A 23,310-nucleotide genomic window follows, 5' to 3' on the forward strand; every position below is an offset into this window, starting at 1 on the left:
CCAGACCCACAATGCATCACAGCCGGTGGGAATGCTCTGAGTGATATCTCCATCCTCTTCTTCCTCACTAGCCTCTTTTCATGTTGCTGTTTCTGTCCATTCTGTCTTTTTCGTGATCTCATGATTACCTTTTTCCTTTTTGTTTTGTTTTTTCCTCATATTTTTATCAAAAATTTTCCTTTTTAGACATTTTTTAAATATACAGTTTATTTTTAAATAATTTCCTCAATTTTGGTCTTATCAAGTGCATTGTGATTTTTATCTGGAGAGGCACTATGAAAAAATGTTTACTCTTCTGATTGGAGTCTATGATTTTTGACTTATTCGGACACACTCAGTGAGAACGGGTCTAAAATGGGGTGTCAGAGCGGCTGTCAGAGGCATCTCAGGGAAGCCGTGATGACCACACTTTAGGCCTGAATCCTTAATTCTCTATTTGATATAAACTAGAAATGAAGCTAGAATACTCAGAAGATGACCAGAACAATGCTACTGAGCGTTTCACATTTGGAAGAACTTCTGAGCAGAAACAGGCTGTGACCGAAACTGCACAGAAGCATGGAACTCCGTCACGTACTCGGATCTGACTGAAGCCAAATCAAAGCAAATGAAAAGGTCACTTCAGTGTCTGCATTATTTCCTTCACAGCAGGTGCAACAAAACATCAACGATGACGACAGCAGAAACCACAAACTGTCAAGTCAAAGCGCGGAGGGTGGAAAAGTTTTCACTGCAGCAGAGAAAAAAAAATGTCTGTCCTATTATGGGATGTATCAGTAAAAACTCAAGTCATCGTCATGGTTAAATAAACGTTACAATATCAGTATTTGGTTTACCAGCTGTAATCTATTACCTGGCAGGTCTCTAGTCTCTAGCACTTATCCATGCACCAAAAGTAACCAGCAAAAAAAAATACATAAATAAAAAAGCCACATTAAAAGAAAAATAAAAGATTCCCAGAATGTTTCTATTAATCCTTTTTGTTTACATGATTGATGAGCTAATGGCTAGTTTGCTTTTAAACGTTCTCCAGTCACTGTAAACATTGTTATAGTTCATGTTATTTAAGAGACGATTTCAATTTCACTGCTTTCCATTTTACAGTACCATCCCAGCTGGCAAGGCCGGCCCAAGCCTTTGTGGGGCCCTAAGCAGGTTTTCCTTAGGGGCCCCCCATAAAAACAAATTAACACCAGATAATTCATCAATCCTATGCTACACTATTTGTGTAACATTCCCACTATCATTAGCCTGTTTTGTAATTAGCTTACACCCTACCGGTGTTATTTTGGCTATTAATATTAACCTTACAGGAACAGCAAACCCCCCCAAAAAAGTTCTAATTAGTTTGCTATTTTGAAATGTGGTGTGTTATTAAAGTGTGGTATATTACCTTACTATTTGAAAGTAACCTTAGCAGACAAAAGTAGTAATTACAACAAACAAGCTAAGTTTATTATATTTTCTTCTTAAAATTTGGAACAGGTGTGTAAAATGTGCTATTATTATTATTATTATTATTATTATTAGTAGTAGTAGTAGTAGTAGTAGTAGTAGTAGTAGTAATAGTAGTAGTAGTAGTAGTAGTATTAATATTTAGAGCCACCCAAAAAGATTTTCTGTCACTATCTTGGTGCTCTTGGGGCCCCCTGGTGGTGTAGGATCCCACAGCACTCTCTTAAATTTCACACATCTAGGGCCGGCTCTGCTAGCAGGACTGCACTGGGACCACTACACTTAACGGCTGGTGACTTTTATGTTTGTGAAAAATAACAACAAAATTCAGTGTATACTTTGTTTAGCATGAGCTGTTGTGAAATTTTTGAAATATGAATCTGTTTTGAGGTTGGATTTGTAGCTGCTGTTAGCACATTCGTCCGGTAGCACATAAACTCCATTTCTCCAAACTGAGGCCATTCAGGTAACCATTAAAATGGTTAAGATATTAACTAATCCTAGATTTTCTCCAAAAACATTTTTCAAAACAGCCCATGACTTAATTGTTGCAATAGTAGCTTTAACACAAACGTGTGAAACTCGAAAAATTAGAATAGCACAACAACGGTCATTTATTTTAGCAAAAGGGGCCTAAAACAAGTAATTTAAGTACAAGTACTGTTTAAATACCTTCTATTACTTATTTAATGTCAGACATTTGAATGTGAAGTTTTCATAGGCTGTAAGCCGTAATCACCACACTTATAACAAAGGCTTGAAATATCTAGCTTTGCATGGAATAAGTCTATCAAATTAATTGGAATAAAGGGATTTCTCACCTTTAAGCTGTGTACATTCTTGTAAAAGCAGCATTAAAATGTATATTTTTTGATTTCACACCTCTAACATTTAACCAGTCATTTAACAGCATTTAAGACTCACTCATTAGGAAGCAGCATACAAAGCATCTAACACAAATGTAAAAAAAACTACTTTATAAAACATTTTCATCAGAATCGTTGTTAAATGCAGGACTTTTGTCGTCGGATCACATTTTAAATGTGTCCAATCAGCTGAATATACAGCGGTACCTGGGGTTAACTGTGTTAAACATGCCTTGATGGGATTAGACTCCTAATATGTGCTGCCACTGTATTATTTTTACACTCTCTTAATTAAATTAGTTGACAGCTTTGTCTCTTTCTTTGCGTCTCCTCAGTGTAAATTGTTCAGATTAAATACGTGACGTTGAGGCGAGATATAAACCTTAACTTAGCTTGTTTTACTTCCCTAAACTCCGGTGCTGACACCTGACAGATCTACGCTGTGTTTAAACTGTAAAACGACCTCATAGAAACAGAGGATCCCTGTCGTCTTCGCTGGAGAAATATTTAATCCCTTTAGACGTTAATGCCTATGTTTTGTCACTTTCCATTGTTAGAAATTATTTTTGTTCTAATATTGAGATTGTCCCATTTAAACAAGCTGGTACTTAAGAAAAGAATGAAGAAAAAACATGGATTATGGGAGTTTATTTTACCAAAGTAAAAAGTGCAAAGTGAGAATAGCAAACGCTGGATTAGTTCAAATACAAACTGATCGTTAAACACCAGTCGCCATTTTCTAGGGCCAACCGTCTCTTGTTGTCCGTGACTTTAAATGGTGTTTATCTCTTTGGGACTCTAAAGTTGAAGTGGTAGCAGCCGGCTGTTTCTCCTTCTCTGATATGAGTGGAGAACCTCTAACAACAGTGGGTTTTTTTCAGGCATTTTAGCAAAAAATAAAATAAAATAAACGTGGTTTAGCAATGCCAAAGTAGACACCTCCAGCCTGCTGGGTGACGAAAATAGAAGTAGGTAAGCTGACCGAGGACGGCGGAAGCTGTCGGGCTTTGATGGTCCACCGCATTCAAAGATCCGTGAGGCCACCCTTGTCAACGCTCCTAAACATCTATAAATGTGAATCCCAGAATGAGGCTTTCCCTGGAGCTTGTGCAGATGTGTATGCTACCTGTCAATCAAATCTAATTATTCATAATTTCAAGTATTTATTCACACCTAAATGGAAGAGTAAAATAAAATCCGCTCCCCTCAGAGTTGTCACAACAGTAAACTATCTATTGATCCTAACATGTCCTTTTGAATCAGGTTGTAAACATGCTTGTTTCTGCTATGAAATTGGCCTAACATGGGAGTTAGTGAGGATTTGCTCACTTCTGGTGCCAACCCCTAGTGGATGAGGGTGGAACTGCAGTTTTAGCAACTTCCGTGTTCCTTCACAAAATCCAGACCAGAATTCCCCGACAAGGACTCACCATGATCAAAATGAGTCTCACAAACTGTCCGTTGCTGCAGAAATCCAGGATCTCATCAGTGTCTGGGTGGCCCGCTATCATCTCTTTCGTATTTCACAGTCGTTTACAGAGGGAATATATATATATATATATATATATATGATCCATCTACATTGCTAAATCCTCCTCTAAACATGCAAAACAATTGAATTATTGGCTAAATATGCTGTTTCTTGCCACACAATCCTGTAATGCAATGTGAGACACATAAATATTGATTACACAAAAGATCCTTCCATATTGATAGCTATATTAGAAAAATGTTAAGAGGCATGAAAATAATGTTTTAAGCTCAGCTTTAATATTAACTAAGGTTAAATAAATAAAATTAAATAAATACACATGAGTCATCAAACAGTAACACACACATACATCTGAATTGTTAAAGTCTGACCTCAAAAGATTTTTTACCAACAAATTGTTTGTTTTCCTTTTGAAGTAAACTTTATCAGAAATCCTTTTTTGACAAATGTTTTTGTGCTTCAGACAAAAATCTGAGACCTTCCTCCTCGCAGTCAGTGAAATAACATCTGTATTGTATTCGTTTGTAACACCTGGACACAAGAAAAGTTCTGTGTCTTCATTTTCTTTGTGAAAAGTAATAAATCTGTAGAAAACGTTGCAAGAGGAGCCACTTAATTTATTGCAAAAGCAGCAGGTGGCATCAGCGGCAGCTTCTCAACACGTTAGAGAGGATTATACCCAGACAAAGTGCAGCGTTAATCAATAAAAGATTCCTCACTGCCCAGAGCGACACCAGACACATTTAAAACCCTCCCTAAACTCTACAGGGACACTTCTCATGTGGAGCTGCCGTGGCTTCCCCTGAAAGCTCAGATTTAGGGTTTTATGAGAAGAACATTTTCTAAAAGACATTTGTCTTCAGAAGTGGTGCTTGTTTGTCTGATGCTTCTCTGGGCTGGGATGTTTACCATGACGCGCCTCCTGCCGATTTATTACTGTGATGAAGAAATTAGTCACACACTCTAATGCATTTGAAAGGCATGTTCTCTGAGTAGACATGATCTCTTTTCTAATTATTGGATGATCTAATGACACAATTGGTCATGGTGAGCAAAACTGCGTGCTGACACCAGATGGCGGTTCTTAGATCAAACACCCCCTCTGTGCTTCCTCATGTTGGGTCGAGTCACTCAGACGCTTCGGCGGTGAGCTGCAAGGTGCCAAAGGTGATTTGGTGAATTCATCCCTGAAATTCTCTGTTCACTTTAAAAGATAAAAATCATCGGCTCCGGTGTTGTCGTCGTACTTTGTCATAAGAGAATACCAAGAGAGCTATTAGTCATTTAGAAGCAGCAGGTGCACTTCACGTCAAATCTGGTTTTGAAGTAAATTATGTTATCCGTGGACGTAACCGCTCCAGTCAGGCCCTAAAAAATTCATCTGGTGTTGTAGCTGCAGCTTTGGGGACTGAGTAATGTGATGGGCTTGATCTGAGGCAGCGTCCTCGGGGCAGCTCCAGGGCAGAGGGACAGGATGTCAGGAACGGTTTGTGCACCACGCTGCAGGAATGTGTGGTGCTCTGCGTGCAGAAATGCTCATGTGATTTGAGGGAAAAGGTCCATATTAGTAACCTGTACCGTGTGGCTTTTAACGCTCGCGTCACCTCCTCCAGGGCCTGATGACTTCATGCTGTATATTTAGCCACTTTCAGGAATGAACTTGGCACCACTGAACTCCAGAGTCTGGAAATAGCAGAAAGATTTGACTGAATTAAAGCAACATGTAACCCAGAAGCTAGAACCTTAATGAGGTATTAACTAATTGGCTTACTAATATGATCCATCCTCAATTTAGATAAAATATAAAATATAAATTAAGGAAATTAACAATACTAATTAATAGATATCTAATTAACTAATAGATAATTTCATAATGAATTATTGGAAGGGTGAATAACTAAAATAACGAGTTTAATATTAAACATCGGTTAAAACAAGAATCTTGAACATCACTAACAGAAACAGAAGAGGAAAGCTGTATACTATTGGTCCAGGTGGGAATCTGAAATTTCATTGGCTGAGAGAAATAAGTCCCGCCTCCGCGAAATAAAACCGTGCGACGCAGCTGAGCGAGAGGAGAGACAAACGGCTGTGCAGCACGCAGATACAGAAAGCAAAGACTGAGCGGTTAGAGAGAGAGAGAGAGAGAGAAAAAAACAACGGTCGAGGCCGTGAAGAACCCTGATTTGGGTGCCGCATAGATAGAGGGAGAGGCGGACTTGACTCCTTCTAATAAGAGCTAGGAACTTGGAACCAACGCGGTGAGTAAAGAAAAAAGAAGAGAAAAAGCTAACGATGCAACTTAAAAAAAAAGGAAACTTAAATAGCTTATCAAATTAATTCCATTCTTATAGATTTGTGTGGAGACGACAGAGTGAACCAATCCTCTGTAGGAGGGAACCGTTGGAGCGCGTTGGTGAGTGAATGAGATTAAATTCAGTAAATTATTAAATTCAAAAAGCTAATTACAGCAACCGAGGTGACAGCAGTGGGCTGCTAGACGTTAGATCCCAGGAGTTAACATCTCAAACTACCAGTTAACGGTGGTAGGGCATATAGGAGTTAACGGCTCAAACCGCCAGTTAACGGCGGTAGGGCATATGGGATTCCCAGGAGTTAACGGCTCAAACCGCCAGTTAATGGTGGTACGGCCTAGATGTACAAGGTCCTCAGGGGCGTTATAGCTAACGCCATAGAATTAGCAATGCGTCCCTTAACCAAACATTTAATAATAAAAAAAAAATAGATAAATAAAAATAAATAAAAGCTAACTGATTAGGGAGGAATTATTTTACAAAGGTGGACCAAAGGACCAGAATTTATATTTTGTTGAATTTTGTTATAGAACATTTTATTTATTTGTTTATTTATTTATTTATTTATTTATTTATTTATTTATTTATTTATTTATTGTGTTACAGATATACAAGGTGTCACAATGCTGTATAGAAACACAACTAAATGTATCCTTGTTGTCATGAATGTATTTCTTGTTGAATAGTGTAGAGTAATAGAATCTAACTGAGCCTATTGAGCTGAACAATTGTTGTCATATGTAATTATATTTCCAGAGCTACTGAGAATTATTTTAATAGACAATCAAATTGATGTTATGTTAGTTGAACTGTGAACCCAAACATGATTGGCTATGCCAATAGAGTGAAGCATTTGTTTAAGTCTGTAAGACTTTATGCTGTGATGTGACGAGAAGGGTCGATGCCAACTCGCTAACAGTCCTGTTGTTTACAGGCTGGGTTTTTTTTTTCCTTGGGTTTGATCCCGACTCCTATGATCACTCACTTGGAACGAGAACTGGATTTCTTCCTGACGAGGGAGATGGCGAGCCTTAACCACTGAACGAACCAGGACATCTCAAGTAACTGAAGAGCAGACTGCTCTCTTCTGTGAACAATCTCAATGGTGCGGTAGGAAAAAATCGCACCACCGGACTCTGACTTTCACCCCAAGCGTGGGGATTTGACTTGACGCCGGCTGACTTGTGACTCATATGATCAAATCTCATACCGAGCATTTTACTATTGTCGATTGTTTTCATCTGTTTTTGTGTGTTATCTTTATGTGTTATATTTCCCATTATTATTAAAATTTAGTATATAAACCGTTTCATGCTATACCCGTGACTCCAGTCATTCTTAAACAACCTCCAATTCTCCCCGAACCTAATTATTGGCCCGTTTGTTTATTTTTTCTTTTAATTATCTTATTGTATCCTGTAATCCGGTTACATAAAACTTGGCGAGCCAGCCAGGAGAATTGTAGAGTTGTTACCTTAGCTAACCATTGACTGACATCATAAGAGTGCCTGGAGGTCACAGTGGTTTGCCATTTTGGCATTATTGGTACTTTTGAGTGTTTTAAAATGGAAGTTGTGAAAACAGAAAAGGTCAAAGTTTCAAATGCTGTTTTAATCAGTGGGTTAACTGATACAGACCTTGATAACGAAGTCTTTGGGTTTATGGAAGGATTCGGACCAGTTAACAGGCGCATTAAGTTACCAAACTGTGATCAGATTATTGTGGAGTTTCAACATGAAGCCACTGTTAAGGAATTAAAGAAACAATGTTTACCCTATGACAAACCTTGTACTAGGAACCCAGATGTTTTCTTCCATATTCAAGACCTAGCCAGCGCGTACAGTCTAGAAACTAGCACATCTGCCACTGATGCCTATCTGTCAGAGCTCAGGGACATAGCTGCGCGTAGCAATCAATCATTTAAAGACCTTCTAATGGAGGAACTGGCAAAAATTGGGGAATCTTTAGGAAGGGATACCCATGCATCTGAACCAGTCACTGAACTAGAGCCAATGCTCCATAGTGACCAAGTTACATATTCCCTGCCTTTAACACCAGAAGTTAACTATATGAACAACTCAAAGGACAATTGTCCACCTACAGAGACTGGAAAACAAAACCCTTGCATTCCACCAAATCTTTTAAACACACCTGAGGTTCAGCGAGTTATTGTGGAACACATTGTTAAAAGCAGTGAGGTTATCCCTCCGCCTACTTCACAATACAGACTAAAACCGTTCTCAGGGCGAGTTCCACACCCTTCTTTTGAAACTGACTATGATACTTGGCGTAGTAGTGTAGTGTTATGCATAAATGATCCTTCACTCACCAAGTCCCAAATTGTACGAAGAATCGTGGAGAGTCTGTCAGCCCCAGCAGCGAGCATCGTTAAAGCTCTTAGTCCAAAATCCGACCCGGAAACGTACCTTGAACATCTCGATTCAGCTTACGCAGCTGTCGAAGACGGCGACGAGCTCTTTGCTCGCTTCTTAAACACAAACCAGGACAGTGGTGAAAAACCTTCCGATTACTTTCAGAGGTTATACACCTTGTTAAACCTAGTTATTCAGAGGAATGGAATTTCCTCCAGTGACGCCGACCAGCAGCTGCTCAAGCAGTTTTGCAGAGGCTGTTGGGACAGCTCGCTGATTTCAAACCTGCAACTCGAACAAAAGAAAGACAACCCGCCTCATTTTACAGCACTTCTCCTCAAACTGCGCACTGAAGAAGACAAACAGGCTACTAAAGCAGCACGCATGAAACAACACTTAGGGGCACAACGAACTAGAGTGTATTCAAATGTGCAAACAACATGCTCTCAGAGTAAAAACACTTGTGAACTGGAAATAGATGATAACTGTGATGACTTACGCAAACAAATCACTGAGCTCAGGAGCCAAATTGCACAGCTTAAGGTTAACAACACAGATAAAAAGGCAAAGAAAACTCAAAAAGAGTCAAAACCCCGTGTGGGGACTAAAATTCCAGATGAGCCCAAACAGATTCAGCAGATAACAGCAGTGGTGCCCAGACCAAAGCCTGGATACTGTTTTAAGTGCGGAGAAGATGGGCACATAGCTTCTAGCTGTAGCAACGAGCCAAATCCAGCACTAGTTGCAACTAAAAGACTTGCTCTTAGACAGAAGCAGCGCGAGTGGGAGATGTCAAAGCCAATTGCTCAGTCTCCTCCTTTAAACCGGTAGAAGCTCCTATCGTGGGACAGATAGGTGCTAAAGTAGAACCAAGTCCCTCTAAGGAAAGGACAGAGAGACTTTTTTGCAAGCCAGTTCATGCTCATTCAGTGCCAAAACTTCCCAAAATATTAGTGGGTGGGCGATGCACAGCTACAGTCTCGGTTAACAGTGTTGAATGTAATTGTTTACTGGATTCAGGGTCCCAGGTAACCACCATTGCCAATTCTTTTTACCAAGAACACTTACCTGACCTCTCAATTAAACCCATCAGTAATCTGTTAGAAGTCGAGGGCGCAAACGGTCAAGCAGTTCCTTATTTAGGATACATAGAGATAAGTGTCACATTTCCAAAAGAGCTCGATCAGTCTGGACTTGAGTTACCTACCCTTGCGTTAGTGGTTCCGGATATAAGCTCAAACTCTGATACACCACTACTCATTGGCACAAACACACTCGATCCTTTGTATGAGCAATTGTCTGCCAATAACTTACCTGATTCCAAGGCACTCTCTTATGGGTACCAACACGTGCTAAAAGCCTTAGCAGTCAGAAAAAAACAAAGCAAAGATGGACGAGTTGGTGTGGTGAAGCTTCGAGGGAGAACCCAAGAAGTTCTCCCTGCAAATAAAAAACTGTTACTAGAAGGGTTTATGCAACCCAGCCAAAACAAGCATGAGCCTTATGCACTCATTGAACAACCCACCAATGGTTCTCTACCAGGGGGTATAATTGTAGACTGTTGCCTCATTTCCTTACCTTCACATGGTCCATACAAAGTACCTGTTGTACTAAGAAACGAAACTAACCATGACATCACATTACCCACTAACTGTGTGATCGCTGAGTTAGTTAAAGCCGATCGTGTTATGCCATATCCAGAACCTGACAAAAGTGATCAGAAAGTACTTGCGGCGTGTAGTTCGCAGCAACAGACTTCACCTTCAAACCCTCCTCTCAGTTTTGACTTCGGTACTTCGCCCTTGTCCGAAGAATGGAAAGGGAGGATCACCAACAAACTTAACACTTACTCCGATGTGTTTTCGCACCACGATCTTGATTTTGGTCATACACAACAGATAAGACATCACATCAACTTAAAAGACGAGACCCCATTCAAACAGAAATCTCGGCCGATCCATCCACATGATTATGAAGCCGTGAGAAAACATTTGGAAGCCCTCTTGGAAACCGGTATAATAAGAGAGTCGGAGTCTCCATTTGCCTCACCAATAGTGGTAGTTCGGAAAAAGAATGGTGAGGTACGTCTATGTATAGACTATAGAAAGCTTAATCTGCAAACCATTCGCGACGCATATGCCCTGCCTAACTTGGAGGAGTCCTTTTCTGCTCTCGCTGGATCACAGTGGTTTTCTGTGATGGACCTCAAGTCAGGTTACTATCAAATAGAGATGTGTGAAAAGGATAAACCTAAAACTGCTTTTGTTTGCCCGTTTGGGTTTTATGAATTTAACCGTATGCCACAAGGAATAACAAATGCTCCAAGCACTTTCCAACGGGTTATGGAAAAGTGTATGAAGGACATTAATCTGAAGGAAGTGTTAGTTTTCCTAGACGACTTGATCGTCTTTTCCAACTCCTTGGAAGAACACGAAACCAGACTTTCTCACGTTCTTGAACGGCTTAGAGAATACGGACTCAAGCTATCACCAGATAAGTGTCGTTTTTTCCAGACATCTGTGCGTTATCTTGGACATATAGTATCTCGAGATGGCATAAAAACCGATCCAGATAAGGTGGAAGCACTCAAAACATGGCCGAAGCCTCAGACTTTGAAGGAACTCCAATCTTTCTTAGGATTTACCGGTTATTACCGACGCTTCGTTAAAGATTACTCAAATATTGTCAAGCCACTAACATCTCTCACGGCTGGTTATCCACCCAAACGGAAAAACTTTAAAACACCACCATGTAGATCAAAGTACTTGAACCCCAAAGAACCCTTTGGGAATCGTTGGAGCCAAGACTGTGAGAAGTCCTTTCAAACTATTATTGAAAAACTTACCACTTCGCCAGTTCTTGGCTACGCTGACGCAAAACTCCCATATCTAGTACACACAGATGCTAGTACGACCGGACTCGGTGCAGCGCTATACCAAGTGCAAAACGGTGTCACACAGGTAATCGCTTATGCAAGTCGCGGTTTAAGCTCTAGTGAAACTAGGTACCCTGCGCACAAGTTGGAGTTTCTAGCCTTAAAGTGGGCCATAACAGATAAGTTTCATGACTATTTGTATGGGAACACATTCACTGTCATTACTGATAATAATCCGTTAACTTACCTCTTAACAACGGCAAAACTCGATGCAACGAGCTATCGTTGGCTAGCTGCGTTGTCCACCTATAATTTTGACATCAGATACCGTGCAGGTACACAGAACGTTGACGCGGATGGCCTGTCTAGGAGGCTGCATGATAAACCTGAAGACAACTCAAAATTCACTGAGGAATGCCAACGACTAGATGAGTTCCGATCTCATCTTTTATCCTCTGTCAAAGAAGTCGAGCTTCAACTTCAAGCCGAAGCAGTGAAGGCAACATGCCAAAAGCACATGGTCTTGGATGAGACTGATTCTCCTTGTGGTTTAGTTCAGTCACTTGCCATGTCTGCAGCGGCCATTCCAGACCTATTCCAGTTGGAAGACAATAGTGACAGTTTCTTTGCTGTGCCCAAGTATAACCATGCTGACCTTGTCTCCTTGCAGAGGAAAGATCCAACCATTGGCCGAGTCATTCAGCTGCTTATGACTGACAATAAACCGCCAACTGATACTATTGCAGAACCCCCGGTGGTTCTTAACCTTTTGAGAGAGTGGAAACGGTTTGAGTTTCAAAATGATTTACTGTACCGGAGACGCCAATTAGGACCAGAGACATCATTGCAGTTAGTCTTGCCTGATTCATTACGTTCAACAGTCATGCAAAGCCTACATGATGATATGGGGCATCTTGGGGTTGAACGTACGACAGATCTCATTCGGTCCCGTTTTTACTGGCCAAGAATGGCTAGTGATATCGAAATCAAAGTTAAAACTTGCGAAAGATGTATCCGTCGGAAGGCCCTCCCTGACAAAGCTGCTCCAATGGTGAGTATTACCACCACCAGACCTATGGAGTTAGTTTGCATTGATTTTCTCTCCATAGAACCAGACAGTAAGAACACTAAAGATGTCTTAGTGATTACAGACCATTTTACAAAGTATGCAGTGTCCATCCCAACCAAAGATCAGAAAGCCACCACCGTCGCGAAGAACCTGTGGGAACATTTTTTAGTCCACTACGGGTTTCCTGAGCGTCTTCATAGTGATCAGGGACGGGATTTCGAATCACGTACAATCAAGGAACTTTGTTCTTTACTTGGTATCCGTAAAGTCAGAACGAGCCCTTATCACCCTCGTGGCAACCCCGTTGAACGGTACAATCGTACATTACTCAGCATGTTGGGAACTTTACAAGCCACTGAGAAACATCACTGGCGCGATTTTGTAAAACCACTTACTCACTCGTACAATTGTACAAAAAATGACGTGACGGGATACTCTCCCTACGAGCTAATGTTCGGTAGGCAGCCTCGGTTGCCTATAGATATTGCCTTTGGGTTACCGCATTTGAACAAGCCCTCTATAACTCATTCTCAGTATGTTAAAGAACTGAAGAGTCATCTGGAACAGAGTTATGACATTGTCATAAAAAACTCTCAAAAATCAGCGAGGAAGAACAAAGAACGGTTCGACAGAAACATTCGTGAGTCCACACTAGGTGTGGGAGATCGTGTTTTAGTCCGAAATCTTCGCTTAAGAGAAAAGCATAAATTAGCAGACAAATGGGAGCAAACAGTGTATATAGTTCTCAAACAGATGGAAAACTTGCCAGTATATACTGTAAAACCAGAGAACGGAGAAGGACCCAACAGAACACTCCACAGAGATCTTTTACTGCCTTGTGGTTTTCTCTCTTCATTAGAAAATGAAACAGAACGCGTTACGAAACCTAGCAGACCTCATACAAGACAGAGTTCAGCCTTAGAACCTGACCCAGATGAGCCACTTGACGAAGAGGTAGATGAGTTTTATTACTCTGATCTTCCACAAGTGCTAAACCGACCATCCTATCAAATAGCGGTCACCTTGCCAAATAGGGAACTCATAGCAGATTCAGGACCGGTAAATAATATTCAACAACAAAACACACTATCCTTACACACAGGGGATCGCAAGGAACCAACCTTAGCTGGTAATGAAAATGCTGAATTGTCCTTACTTGACAAAGGCATCAACACCGAAACATTCTTACCTGACAGAATGAGTGAAACTGCGACATTCTTACCTGAAAGAGTGAAAGAAGCAGCAACATACTTACCTGAAAAAACGAAAAAAAACGAAGTATACTTACCTGACGTAGAAACGGGGGATGAAACTAACACAAACCTACCTCAATTGGATGGTGTCCTAAAGTCGCAGCAACGTGATGTAAAACTCCAAGTTTTATGTAACCGGATTACAGGATACAATAAGATAATTAAAAGAAAAAATAAACAAACGGGCCAATAATTAGGTTCGGGGAGAATTGGAGGTTGTTTAAGAATGACTGGAGTCACGGGTATAGCATGAAACGGTTTATATACTAAATTTTAATAATAATGGGAAATATAACACATAAAGATAACACACAAAAACAGATGAAAACAATCGACAATAGTAAAATGCTCGGTATGAGATTTGATCATATGAGTCACAAGTCAGCCGGCGTCAAGTCAAATCCCCACGCTTGGGGTGAAAGTCAGAGTCCGGTGGTGCGATTTTTTCCTACCGCACCATTGAGATTGTTCACAGAAGAGAGCAGTCTGCTCTTCAGTTACTTGAGATGTCCTGGTTCGTTCAGTGGTTAAGGCTCGCCATCTCCCTCGTCAGGAAGAAATCCAGTTCTCGTTCCAAGTGAGTGATCATAGGAGTCGGGATCAAACCCAAGGAAAAAAAAAACCCAGCCTGTAAACAACAGGACTGTTAGCGAGTTGGCATCGACCCTTCTCGTCACATCACAGCATAAAGTCTTACAGACTTAAACAAATGCTTCACTCTATTGGCATAGCCAATCATGTTTGGGTTCACAGTTCAACTAACATAACATCAATTTGATTGTCTATTAAAATAATTCTCAGTAGCTCTGGAAATATAATTACATATGACAACAATTGTTCAGCTCAATAGGCTCAGTTAGATTCTATTACTCTACACTATTCAACAAGAAATACATTCATGACAACAAGGATACATTTAGTTGTGTTTCTATACAGCATTGTGACACCTTGTATATCTGTAACACAATAAATAAATAAATAAATAAATAAATAAATAAATAAATAAATAAATAAATAAATAAATAAATAAAATGTTCTATAACAAAATTCAACAAAATATAAATTCTGGTCCTTTGGTCCACCTTTGTAAAATAATTCCTCCCTAATCAGTTAGCTTTTATTTATTTTTATTTATCTATTTTTTTTTTATTATTAAATGTTTGGTTAAGGGACGCATTGCTAATTCTATGGCGTTAGCTATAACGCCCCTGAGGACCTTGTACATCTAGGCCGTACCACCATTAACTGGCGGTTTGAGCCGTTAACTCCTGGGAATCCCATATGCCCTACCGCCGTTAACTGGCGGTTTGAGCCGTTAACTCCTATATGCCCTACCACCGTTAACTGGTAGTTTGAGATGTTAACTCCTGGGATCTAACGTCTAGCAGCCCACTGCTGTCACCTCGGTTGCTGTAATTAGCTTTTTGAATTTAATAATTTACTGAATTTAATCTCATTCACTCACCAACGCGCTCCAACGGTTCCCTCCTACAGAGGATTGGTTCACTCTGTCGTCTCCACACAAATCTATAAGAATGGAATTAATTTGATAAGCTATTTAAGTTTCCTTTTTTTTTTAAGTTGCATCGTTAGCTTTTTCTCTTCTTTTTTCTTTACTCACCGCGTTGGTTCCAAGTTCCTAGCTCTTATTAGAAGGAGTCAAGTCCGCCTCTCCCTCTATCTATGCGGCACCCAAATCAGGGTTCTTCACGGCCTCGACCGTTGTTTTTTTCTCTCTCTCTCTCTCTCTCTAACCGCTCAGTCTTTGCTTTCTGTATCTGCGTGCTGCACAGCCGTTTGTCTCTCCTCTCGCTCAGCTGCGTCGCACGGTTTTATTTCGCGGAGGCGGGACTTATTTCTCTCAGCCAATGAAATTTCAGATTCCCACCTGGACCAATAGTATACAGCTTTCCTCTTCTGTTTCTGTTAGTGATGTTCAAGATTCTTGTTTTAACCGATGTTTAATATTAAACTCGTTATTTTAGTTATTCACCCTTCCAATAATTCATTATGAAATTATCTATTAGTTAATTAGATATCTATTAATTAGTATTGTTAATTTCCTTAATTTATATTTTATATTTTATCTAAATTGAGGATGGATCATATTAGTAAGCCAATTAGTTAATACCTCATTAAGGTTCTAGCTTCTGGGTTACAAACAGAATCACAAATTTGTTAATCTGACATGAAACGTTCACCTTAATGAGCAAGAAACATAGGATTCTGCTACCTTTATTACTGAATGAGTCATTTTTACCATCCTCACTCATCTTCTGAACCAGGTTGTCTATACCTCCGTCCTCCATCAGGTGAGAGTTGGGGGACAGCCTGGACAAGGACACACAGGGACAAACAACCAGTCACAAAACCTAGGGGCATTACCCTCTGTGCACGGCAGGAACATGCTAACTCCATGCATAAAGGCCACAGCCAGAATTTAACCCACAACAAGGCAACAGTGCTCTACCAGGGAAGCCTCATCTTTATCATCTTGTGTGCAACATATAATTTGTACATAACTACAGTATGTTAGCTCAAAAAGGAGACCAAAGAGAACAAAATGTTGTTAAATGTTTAAAAATTACACTTTTTAGAACCCTGCAGAATTATATCAATTCTTCTCATTTATGTAGAAAAGAAATAAACTGGTGGCCCAGTTAGAGACAAACAAAAGCAATGATTGCCTTGTGAGTCGTTTACTTTGGGGAGAAAAGCTGTGGCGGTCCAGTTTCAGAGGGTAGACGTTTTTCAGAGGAAGAGGGGGTGCAGAAAACACCAGGATTACACGTCTTACTCATTAATTGCCATGGTATGCAAATGCCTTGTCTCTGATTGGCCAACAGCAAGGTGACTCTTCTACTGCCTTTGTTAACAAAACTCAGAATACTGTAAAATACACTTTCTTGTGTGAAAAATGCAATTTTTGATGTTTTATTTCAACAAATAACAAAAGCCTGAATGTGTTTTGCCATGTTGTGGAGTCTAATGCTAACAGTTAAAGGGGAACCGGGTAACTTCGGCTTGATTTTAGCACCCCTAGTGTCTATTTGTAGAACTGAAAGTAAAACTTGTCTCCTTGCTGTCCTTGCTGTGCGTTTGTCTTTTTAACACCTTAATCTAACAGCTGAAATGTCTCCCCAACTTTCCATAGAATCTACAAAAGCCAATCATCACTAAATTAAACAAATCAGCTGTTCATGATAAAAAAATAAATAAAAGGTGTCACCGACTCCAGTCCTTGAGGGCTACCGTCCTGCTGGTTTTCTGTGTTTCCTGCTCTACCACACCTAAATGGAGTAATTTAACCCTTTCCTTACCTCATTTAACACTGCACAGGGCCGTTAATTACACATTCATTTCAGTTAGGTGTGTGGGAGCAAAGAACCAGCTAACATGTGCAGGATGGAAGCCCTCGAGGACCGGAGTTGGGGACTCCTGATCTGAAACATGGAGGAAATGTGCCGGAACAAAACTCCAGTGCCAGACATGTCAGCTCCATTTTTTCTAAGGCCAAACAGAGCAGCCCACCAGTCTGAAGTTGCAAGTGAAAGATTCTGGACACAGGGGGGCGATACATATACATATATATATATATATATATATATATATATATATATATATATATATATATACATACATATATATATATATATATATATACATACATACATATATATATGTATACAGTGGGGCAAAAAAGTATTTAGTCAGCCACCAATTGTGCATGTTCTCCCACTTAAAATGATGACAGAGGTCAGTAATTTACATCAAAGGTACACTTCAACTGTGAGAGACAGAATGTGAAAAAAAATCCATGAGTTCACATGGCAAGATTTTTAAAGAATTTATTTGTAGGGAGGTGGGAGGGGCTGGGAAACCTGTTCGCCCCAGAGAGTGCTGCAGCAACTCGGTGCGTGTGTTTTATCCCTCTTGTTCACAGGTGGGAGGGAGATCCAGGGTGTGAAGAGCACATTGGCTCCTAGGTTTGGTCACCTTGCTAGGCTAGGCCACAAATCCAAAAGTGGGTTTTCACAGCATCTGTCTGCATTCTTTCATGAGGATTCCCCTCCAAACCCGCCGGGTTGTAACAACAGACTTATTTTTTACAGTGTATGTGTCCCTTCTGAAACATCTATGCTTCTTTAAAGTAGAGAACACTGTTCACAAAACATTTTGTTTTCCAACCTAAAAGCAGCTTAAAAAACAAACTGCACTAAAACACTAAGACATGCTTGATTGTCTGCATTAATTGGAAAGTGAGGAAGGAAACGAAAGTTTGTTGCCATAAAAACCCAAATAAATAATTGCTAGGTGAAACTCCGGGAGAACGCATTCTCTATCCAGCTGATCGTAAATCTTAAAATAATGACATGCTTGCCCATAAATGACTAAACAAGGGACCATTAAGGCACGCATGACTTCTCCTGATGTCTGCGTAGCAGATGTTAATAATATTTTCCATAATCAACATCAAAGAAAATGTCAAATAAGGGTCAACAATGAAAACATGCTGAAGGTAAACTGAACAGAAACATAGGATTGTCTACTAAATCATTTAATCCATCAGACGAAGAAGAATGAAAGCGTGACTGCTGTTAGACTTGTATGGAGTGCATCACGTTTCCTTTTTAATCTGAAGGTAACTGCAGCTCAAAGCCGATGTAGATCTTATCTCTCCTTCCAGAGTATCTGTCCATCAGAGCTCTTCAATTCCTTTCTTCTTGTTTTCAGATCTCGTCTTGAGATATTTTCACGTTCCAGTCTGATGTGATGCTGTAATTTCAGGCTTCTTATCGCTGACAGATTGGCTCTGCTTGCACTGACACACCGGATTATCATACTATTAGATTAATTCTGGCATCTGTTAAGGATCACGTTAATGCTGATTCTGATAGCTGAGACGTGTTGTTTCTTAAGGCGTCGCCGTTATCAGCTGAAGAGTCAGATAACAGCTTTTGTGATCAGACACCAACGTCTCCATTGTTTTAATAAAACCACTTTTCTTCTCCTTTGATGCCATTAACAAAGTGCCTCCTGAAGTGATTTATAATTGATGTGAAACAACTTTTGGAATTTAGTGGGAAACTTTTGGCATTGTTTTTTTAGTCTGGGAGAATCATTATTGCCGTATTAATCAGTGCAATATTGTCGCCTCGGATGTTTTGCCTTGTTTATATTGCCTCTCATTCTGACATTTTATGATTGCTGTAGTAATTAGAGTAGGTAGATTATTGGAGCATGTTATGAGACTTGCTGTTTTATCGCCTGATGTAAATGCTGAATATTTACACTGCTTCTGTGAACAACTGTAGTTTTTATTGACAAAGAAATCAACTTTCAGCTGCAGCATTTTCCTTTAACCGTGATAAAACACCAAAATGTGACGTTTCGTAGCTCTGGAGGAAGAAGAATTCAAACTTTTAACCGTACTACTAAATGTCATGATGCGCGTGTTTATTTAATCAAATGAATTTGAGAATTCAGAAATCGACTGAAGTGCAGAAGCGCTCATTTGCCTCGTTTCTTCTTCTTCTGTTCAAAAAGCCAAACGGAACTGTTTCACAAGTCTGAGCTGAACAAGCACGTGCGCTTTGATTTTCATGTGTTCAGCAGCTTTGTGGTTCTTTTTCAAACTCTGCCAGGAAAAAACTGGAAAGCAAAATGAAAAAAAATAAATAAATAAATAAATAAAAATCTCCCACTCTAAAATGATTAACGACTGTGATTCATTAGCTTTGAATAACTGATGAAAAAGACATTAATTCACCTTGAATTTCTCTGAATGCAGCTTCAAACGATGCTTTTAACCCCAAATCCATAAACAACACAGGTAAAGGTTTTTTTTAACTACTAATTGAATTCAATCACCTCCAGGTGTTTGTCAGACTTTTGTATCAAGATTTATTATAAAACTCGCTGCTCAAGGAGAAATAGCTGACTTCCTCTCATTGTTGGCCTCTCTGTGTGTTCAGCCTGCAGATATAAGGTGTGGCTTACAGAATGTAAACAAAACTAAATAAATTAAATATAACACACACACACACACACACACACACACACACACACACACACACACACACACACACACACACACACACGCACACTCACGCAGACCCACGCACACACCCACATACACACACACACACACACACACACACACACACACACACACACACCACTCAAATCCTGGGTGCATTTATATAAAAGTAGAGGTAATTTCTACTATTTGAGAGGCATTCTACCCTTTTCCGAATCAAGACCATGGTGTCAGATTTAGAGGAGCTGATTCTCATCCCAGCTGCTTCACACTCGGCTGCGAACCGCTCCAGCAAAAGCTGAAGATCACGGTTCTGATGAAGCCAACAGGACCACATCATCTGCAAAAAGCAGAGACCTGATCCTCAGGCCACCAAAACAGATGTCCTCCACACCTTGGCTGTGCCTAGAAATCCTGTCCATAAAGGTTATGAACAGAATCGGTAACAAAGGGCAGCCTTGGCGGAGTCCAACTCTCACTGGGATCGAGCCCGAATTACTGCCGGCAATGCGGACCAAGCTCTGACACCGGTCATACAGGGACATAACAGCCTGTATCAGAGGGCCTGGTACCCCATACTCCAGGAGTACCCCCCACAGGGCCCCCGAGGGACGCGGTCAAACGCCTTCTCCAAATCCACACCCTCCAGGATCTCCCTAAGGGTATAGAGCTGGTCCAGTGTTCCACGGCCAGGATGAAATCCGACGGACCCTCCTCTCCAGAACCCCTGAATAGACCTTACCAGGAAGGCTCAGGAGTGTGATCCCCCTATAATTGGAACACATCCTGCGGCCCCCCTTTTTAAATAAGGGGACCACCACCCCGGTCTGCCAGTCCAGTGGGACTGCCCCCGATGTCCACGCGATATTGCAGAGCTACGTCAGCCAACACAGCCCCACAACATCCAGAGCCTTAAGGAACTCCGGGCAGATCTCATCCACCCCTGGAGCCTTGCCACAGAGGAGCTTTTTAACCACCTCAGTGACCTCAGCACCAGAGTTTTGAGAGGCCAACTCAAAGTTCCCAGACTCGGCTTCCTCAATGGAAGACGTGTCGGTGGGATTGAGGAGGTCTTTGAAGTATTCTGCCCACCGATCCACAACGTCCTGAGTAGAGGTCAGCAGCACACCGTCCCCAATATAGATAGTGTTGGTAGCGCACTGCTTTGCCCCCCTGAGGCGCCGGATGGTGGACCAGAATCTTCTCCAAGCCATACAGAAGTCTTGCTCCATGGTCTCACCGAACTCCTCCCATGCCCGGGTTTTTGCCTCGGTGACCACCCGAGCCGCGTTCCGCTTGGAATGCAGGTACCCGTCAGCTGCCTCTGGAGTCCCATAGCCCAAAAAGACCTGATAGGACTCTTTCTTCAGCTTGACAGCATCCATAACCCCCAGTGTCCACCAGCAGGTTCGGGGGTTGCCACCACGACAGGCACAGACAATCCTGCGACCACAGATCCGGTTGGCCGCCTCAACAATGGAGGCAAGGAACAGGGTCCATTCAGACTCTACGTCCCCCACCTCCCCCGGAACATTTTGGAAGTTCTGTCGGAGGTGGGAATTGAAGCTCCTTCTGACAGGAGACTCTGCCGTACGTTCCCAGCAAACCCTTGTGATACGTTTGGGCCTGCCTGGTCTGACTGGCATCCTCCCCTCATCATCTGAGCCAACTCACCACCAGGTGGTCAGCTGACAGCTCCGCCCCTCTCTTCACCCGAGTGTCCAAGACATGCGGCCGCAGGTCAGATGAAACAGCAAAAAAGTCGATCATCGAGCTGCGGCCTAAGGTCTCCTGGTGCCAATAGCACATATGGACACCTTTATGTCTGGTGTTCATTATGGACAATCCATGACTGGCACAGAAGTCCAATAACAAAACACTGCTCGAATTCAGATTGGGGGGCCGTTCCTCCCAACCACACCTCTCCAGGTCTCACTGTCGTTGCCCATGTGAGCGTTAAAGTCCCCCAGCAGAACGAGGGAGTCACCGGAAGGAGCGCTTTCCAGCACCCCCTCCAAGGTCTCCAAAAAGGGTGGGTAGTCTGAACTGTAGTTTGGTGCATAAGCACATACCACAGCCAGAACCCGTCCCCCCACACGTAGGCGAAGGGAGGCTACCCTCTCATTCACCAGGTAAACCCCAACGTACAGGCACCAAGATGGGGGGCAACTAGTATGCCCACCTCTGCTCAGCGCCTCTCAGTGGGAGCAACTCCAGAGTGGTAGAAAGTCCAACCCCTCTCAAGGAAACTGGTTCCAGAGCTAGTGCCATGCGTTGAGGTGAGTCCGACTATATCTAGTTGGAACCTCTCAACCTCACACACCAACTCAGGCTCCTTCCCTACCAGAGAGGTGACATTCCATATGCCAAAAGCCAACTTCTGTAGCAGAGGATCAGACTGCCAAGGTCCCCGCCCTCGACTACCACCCATCACACACTGCACTCGACCCCTTTGGCTCCTCCCACGAGTGGTGAGCCCATGGGAAGGGGGACCCACATTTCCTCTTCGGGCTATGCCTGGCCAGGCTCCGTGGGTTAAAGCCCGGCACACCAGGCACTCGCCAACGTGCCCCACCTCCAGGCCTGGCTCCAGAGGGGGGCCCCGGTGACCCACGTCGGGGCGAGGGAACACGGTTTCCATTTAAATATATCATCATAAGAGGTCTTCGAGCTGCTCTTTGTCTGATCCCTCACCTAGGACCTGTTTACCATGGGTGACCCTATGAGAGGCAGAAAGCCTCAGGCAACTTAGCTCCTAGGATCATTGAGACACTCAAAAACCCCTCCACCACGGTAAGGTGGCATCCCAGGGAAATCATGAAAAAAAAAACAGCTGAGAGGATAACTTTTTTATTTCTGCGGATTATTGGAATGAGCTCTGTACTCCGATCCTAAATAGAATTTACACAAAAACTGTAAAACCGTTTTTGAGAAGCATCAATAGGACTGGATATGGCAGCTTTCTGATGAAGGTACTAATCCTGATGCTCCATCTGGACGATTTAGGCACGATTACCTACTTTTTACTTAATAGAAACGGTTTGATCAGGATTTGAGACGGTTATATGCAAAATGTTTCTGAGTTATTTTCACTGAACAATATTAGTAATCTTATTTTAAAAGCTGCAAGTGTTTTAGACTCTTATTGTGAAGGATTTAAAGACATTCCTCTGTGGAGACTCCTGTGGCCGAAAGAAGACGACTTCTACAAATTTTAGAACCCTTGCTAAAATAAATGATTCATGGAAATGATACAGTTGGTGTTAGCCTTTTTTTTTGGCAACTATTTAAAGCAGGGTTATTAAATTAAATTGAAAACCCAATTAAATATTCAGCACGTTTTAGTGGTTTCTCTGCTCCAACACACTAGATTCAGTGGTTGAATTTTCTGTGCAGCAGCTCATCAGGCTCTGCAGAAGCATGTTAATTACATGCTAATTGAAATCAGGTGTGTTGAAGCAGAATTAAAACAAAAAGGTGCTGTAAACCGGCCCTCGAGGCCCAGATGGAGCAGCCCTGCTTTAACGTGACGATGTGTATGTTCCGTTGTGAGAGGGCGATACATACAAGTGT

This window comes from Nothobranchius furzeri, chromosome 5 (genome assembly GCF_043380555.1).
Source record: "Nothobranchius furzeri strain GRZ-AD chromosome 5, NfurGRZ-RIMD1, whole genome shotgun sequence".
NCBI lineage: Eukaryota > Metazoa > Chordata > Actinopteri > Cyprinodontiformes > Nothobranchiidae > Nothobranchius > Nothobranchius furzeri.